This window comes from Dermacentor variabilis, chromosome 11 (genome assembly GCF_050947875.1).
Source record: "Dermacentor variabilis isolate Ectoservices chromosome 11, ASM5094787v1, whole genome shotgun sequence".
Classification (NCBI taxonomy): domain Eukaryota; kingdom Metazoa; phylum Arthropoda; class Arachnida; order Ixodida; family Ixodidae; genus Dermacentor; species Dermacentor variabilis.
In genome coordinates, this window is record NC_134578.1 from 62,169,774 (window position 1) to 62,176,100 (window position 6,327).

The window sequence follows — 6,327 nt, forward strand, 5'->3', positions numbered from 1 at the left end:
GTTCTTGCAAACAAAATGTCGCAACGTACCCCCTCAAGCATGCTTTCGTTGGAGCAATACTGTTAGGGGCTCTGCTGCCCCGGGTCCCTTGTCCCGTCCTGGAATTGTTCAAATCGATATGTGCGATATAATGCCAATTTCGCTGAACTAGTAAGAGTGACGTCGTGTTTAGGGCGTGTTGCTGAGACGCGTTGCCACAGTATCATAACGAAGCATGGCAGAGTAGAGTGAGCGCGAGCGCGTCCCTCGAGAATAAATGTAAGGACCCGACTAATTTTCAACAGACCTTGCACGTTACGTGACAATCTCTGTCACCATGTGATTCAAGTCAGCATGCAAAGTGAGATCCGTGCCCATCCTTCTTGTAGTTCTAAGCCAATAACCCGTTGAGAACCTCAGTATTCAGTTGTCACAAGCATTTCAGCGCGGTATTCATGTACAGCGCAGTAGTCACGAGAATCTAGTACGCCGCGCTGCTCTTGAAACCTGTAATTCATCATATGCATAAGGCGCGTGTAGCTTCGCAACTAGCTGCCGTCAATGTCACTTCCATTGTGTACTGTGACGCAATAGCGATTGTGTTCTCATGAACATTCATGAAATATGAGAATGTCAGCGAAAAAGTCCAACCGGGTCACTTGGATGTCTCCGTGCCAGTTGCGACCTTTTCTAGCACGAGTGCGACCTCGCATCCTAGTTACAGACCTCTGCGAGTCGATTGTCGATTGCCTTCTCACCCTCGGACGATGTTGGCACACATCGTGCTGTGGGCCAAGCTATTCATGTTTTGGGCCCACTCCATCCTACTAATAAATGCACAAACGGAGGTTTTCCCCTTGCGGACACCTTTGCAGTATTGGCACTTTGTTGGCGGCAGATAACAGAACAGAACCCGCTGGCACAGCGTCTAAACAAAATAAACAAATCACATTTCATCTCCACAGAGAAGTATTGCTAACAAAAACAGGAATTCTGTATGCTAGGGTTAACTCGTTGTAGTGACTAAGCCGTCGTTTTTCTTAGAATTTATCTCCATTCCAGGCATTCGCAATATGTTGTCGTCCGTGTGAGGTTGCCTCGCTGTTTGAAGCAGTCCCATGTCTTTTAAGATCTTCTCGTAGAGTATTGTACAGGGTAATTAATTCAGCTGGATTGATATTCTACATCTGTGTATTCTTGGAAGCGCAGTCAAGTATCAACCGACAGAGAACATGAACTCTGTGATGATTCTGTGCAATTTTAGATTATCGAGCTGTCAGAAGCATAGAAATGCCTGACCTTCTATTAATCACTGAGGTTGTGGAGAAGACGCACTAGTTTTAGGGCTCCAAGGAAGTCATGTCACCTAATTGATATTGTGGGAGGTGACATGAAGAGCAAGCCTCCACGACCACGGTTTATTAAGGCTGGTCAACCACTGTGCATCGAGATCTGGGAAACGGCCGACATCGCGACCACTCAGGTCGAGTGCGTGCCGGCGTGTTGTATTATCGCACGACCTGAACATTAGCGCATCTTCTTGTTCACCAACCTTGGAAGCGATAGACGCGCCGGTGCAATATGACGGGTACACTCTGTTGCTGCTGCGCTATTTGAGATTTTCATGGTGCTTCCATACCACAATATTTGATTTTTCTCAGCAGTGTGTCAGAAACGTTTCCTGTTCATCCGGGCTGCTTGTCCATTTCACTATTTTGCGGAACTCCCATGTACGCCACCAAAAAGTGGACTTGCGCCGACAATCGCAAAGACATATTGTTAGATTGGATCTGAAGTGAGTTAAGGAACGACCTCTTTCAAAGCATGGATTGGCTCCGTAACAACGATTGTACTTTTTCCCATGTTGGGCAACCCACGTCAAGAGGCATTCGAGTTTCTTCGCAACAAGAACTGCAAGTATACGAGGGTTATTCAAAACGTAAGTATATTCGTTAGTGAAAGTTTTTATTGGCTGTTTTTATTTAGTACAAACCTACTTTGCTTTTCCACATAATCACCGATAACTTCCAAGTAGTTTTTGTGCCGCTGCACCAGTTTCTTTAGTCCCTTTGCATAGAAGTTTGCTGGTTTGGAATTGAACCATTTGACAGCGGTGGTATTGATTTTCTCGTTGTCTTCCCACCGTTGTTTCACAAGCCATTGTTTCAAGTGCAAAAAGAGAAAATAGTCACTTGATGCAACAGGGTGGGTGAGCAAAAAATTCCCAACCACAAGCTGGAATCTTCTTTTTGGTTCGGGCAGCAGTGGGAGGAGCCGTGTTGCCATGAAGGAGGACAATTCCAGACGAGAATTTCCGACCCCGTCAATTTTCGATCGCACGTCTCAATTTTGTGAGCGTTTTGCAGTATACTTTAGCGGTAACTGTGGTCCAACGTTCTATGAAACAAACCAACAGAACGGCCTTTTCTTGCCGGGAAACGGTAGCTATCCGTTTCCGACCCGAGTAATGTGACTGCGTGTGCTTTTTGTTTTGGTGAAGACTAATGGGGCACCACTGCATTAGTTCTTGTTTTTTTTTCTGCAGTGACATATGATATCCAAGTCTCTTCCCTTGTAACAATGTACGAAAACAAATCATCTACGTCTTGTCAGTAGCGCTCCATGAACGCTCGTTCACTTGACATTCTCTGCTCTTTCAGTTGATCAGTAAGCATTTTTGGAACCCACCTTACACACACTTTGTGATATCCGAGCTTTTCAGTTGCAATCGTATAATTGGTAGTGTGTCCAACAAGGAGAAATTTAATAGCCCGACCACCAACTGTCAGTCGCTCATCTAATCGCAACTTCAGGGCAACTTCTTTACAAGTTTCATTGGTGAATAAAGGGAAAATCAGACATCCACCCGTTTGTAGCAATTGCTACAAAGGAAAGCCAAACGGGTTCCCCGAAAGAAAAGCTTCACAGTTGAAGAAAAATTTGTCCCGTTCCGGGACGAATTTGGCTTGACCAGTACGAATTTTTTTCAACAATGAAGCTTTTCTTTTGAGGGACCCGTTTGGGTTTCCTTTGTAGCAATTGCTACGAGCGGATGGATGTCTGATTTACCCTTTATTCATTACTTCTCTCCCCCTTGCGGGTTTCCGAAGAACTACTACGGCAAATTTCATTGGTCTGGATGTTGGGCCTGCCACTCTGCTCTTCATCATGCGCGTTTGTGTGGTAATTTTCGAAATCTGAACACCATTTTCTGACCTTTCCTTTACTCATTACTATTCGCCCATAAACTAGGCACAATTCCCGCGAACTTGAGAAGCTGTTGATGCTTTTGCATGCATCAATCGAATTACAGCGCGTAATTCAAAACAGGTGGCAGCAGTGATTTTCGCGGGCATTGTCGTATGCATGCCACGACAAGCGAGCGACTGCTATGCCAAAACAATACCTTAATTAGCTTCACGAAGAATTACCAGATGGCACTGCACAAGTAAAACTTTATACTGACCTGTAAATATTTCAAAATAAGCAAACGGCCCTTACTCTTTTAATAACCCTCGCATATGCGAAACGAAGCGTGACCACATTGATTCGCTTCATTTCGTGCCAACGCTTTTTTTTTGTACTTGAGCAATCCTGTAATCCTGACTTTAAGTATGCACCGGGAATAAAAATATATTGTGGTCATCTCAGGGAAGGAGCACATATCAAACAGACGTAGCAGTTTATTCAACTTGAAAAAAAATTGCATAGACATTTGTAGCTGCCTTGAGCACTGCGTCATCGCAACACCCGGAGCAAGGGTGGAAGGAATTGCTAATTGCTTCCTGTTTCCTTAACCCTGCATACGTTTCGCAGAAATCAGCACTAAACATCTTCTGAATAACGGTGCGCACCTGCTGATGCTGCAGTAGAAAATAGCAAATCACCTGGGCTGCCGGGACTAGCTGACGCGTTGTAATTCGTTTAGAGCCCACTATGCAGCTTACCCGTACTCAGTCCACGTAAGTTAAACAAACACAGTTTTAAAAAGTGTGAATTAAAAGCTTAACATGATACAGAACGAATAGGTAGCCGTGTTCCCTTACTTTTACACAAACAGAGTGCGCCAGATCCACAAAGTACGCCATATGAAACAAGATGAAATTGTGAAAGACACACCGCGTGTTGTTACGGAAGAGTGAAAGAAGAGAGAGAGGAAGAAGATCGCGAGACGCTGGCTGCCGCGTGTTTTTACTAGTCAGCCATTTTAATCCAATTGACTAGCCTTGTATATAGATTGTAAATACAGCCGTATACTGTCAACATCGCCGTAACATATTGGTGGGTGGTGCTGGGTACCACGGCTGGAAACGTATATCCGCAGTGGATGTCGCATCGCCGTCTTCACCATCAATGAGAGTGAGCACTCGGGATGAACGTCGTTGCCACCTCCAAGGTCATCATCGCGCGCTGCGTCGCTGTCCCCTTCGATTGTGGTTGTGGAACCCAAGGATCCCGGAACTTTCTGTGGGACTAATGGCGCCAACCTTTAATAGTGGGTGGCTACGTACGAACGTGTGATTGGAATCAACAGATGGGACCCTACGCTCATGCTAGCTAACTCGTTATTCTACCTAAGAGGCATGGCTAAGGTATGGTTCGAAAACCATGAAGAGGACCTGACCACCTGGGAGCAATACAAAGAGAAGTTAACAGAGTTGTTTGGCTGCAAAGCAGGAACTGGCCTCTCGTGCCCATTCCCCCACAGGGGCCTATGTTTCGTATATCCAGGACGTGCTCGCACTTGTTGTAAAGCCGATCACGACATGACAGAAGCTGAGAAGGTAGGGCATGCGCTCAAGGGAATTGCTGACGACGCATTTATACTGCTCATGTGCAAAAGCTGCTCTACAGTTGATGCTATCATCAAAGAGTGCCGATAAATCAAGCAGGCCAATAACTGACGCATCCTGCACCCATTCACTGAACTTCCCAATACTGCCGCAAGGTCGACATGTGAAGATCAGCCCGCACAACAGCATGCGTCGTCATCAGAGGACGTGCAGCGAATCTTTCGACGTGAACTGTACGTGATGGCGCCCGCAGCTTTCTGTTCGGGCAGCCATGATGCTACCCATTTTTCAGTTACCCTCGTGCAAGCCATCGTTCGTCTGGAACTTGAAAACTTTGGCCTACATTCCGTCTGTGCTGTCACCAACCCCAGAGCCAACGAACGCCCTTCTACTATTTTCGCTCCACACCAACGCTTCTCTCCACGTTATCGCAACCCGACTGAGTGGAGAATTGTGGACGACCAACCTATATGTTTCACCTGTCGCCACATTGGTCAAGTCGCCAGATACTGTTGCAACTCGTGGCCCTCAACACCTCGCACGCCAATCAACCTTAGCCGTCTTGATGGAAGTGCCCGCAATGCTTCGCCCACCGCCTAGTCTAACAGCACCGACAACTCCGCGAAGAACACGTGGTACAGCCACTCACCATCGCGGCGCGGACGTCAGTCTCGTTCACCAAAAACACGTCGCCGTTCGTCCCCTGTGACGTCTTGCCGTACCCTTTCGGAAAACTAAGAAATGCAGCCCTCGGAAGTGGTGCCGCATTGCCCACTACTGCAGCAAATCCTCTGTCTGTGCCCACAAAGAGAATAGTAATTTAGGTTAAAATGGATGGCTTACCTGTCCAAGCACTCGTCGACACTGGAGCCCACGTGCCTGTGATGAGTGCAAGCCTACTTAAAGAAGGTCCTGACCCCAGCAGCTGCCCGAGTGCTTCGTGTGGCCGACAGTGGCGTGCTGGTTGCACTTGGAATGTGTACTGCGCGCATAAGTATTGCTGGCTCCCTGCTTCTGTTCCCTTTGCTATGATCGACAACTGCCCTCACATTATTCTTGCATTGGACGTTTTATCCCACCACTCCACTCTCATCGACTGCGCAACCGGTGTTCTTCAATTGGAGCTGCCTCAAGTCGCCGATGCTCCGAGCACCGCTCCACCATTCTTGTGTGCGCTTCAAGATGTGCGTCTGTCACCCGACGCAGTCACTTACGTTGTTTTGACTGCACAGCAACAGATTCCAGGCGGTGAATAAGTCCTCGCCCCATCATCGACTTGCTTTTGAACCAGAACGTTGCTCCTCCGCATACACTGGTGACGATTACTAATAACAACGTCGTTCTTCCGCTTCTGAATTTCAGCCTCTGCCCTCAAGTGCGTCAAGCCGGCATGTTCTTGGCCAGCGTTTCCAATACTTCCGAATTTGACATTGCAAGCCTGAATGCCGAAAGCGGTTTCTTAGCACCAATTGCAGCTCAGAGTTCTGATTCAATAACGGATGATTTCATGAAGATGATTGCACCTGACCTCGCTCACCTCTGCACATGGCACGGA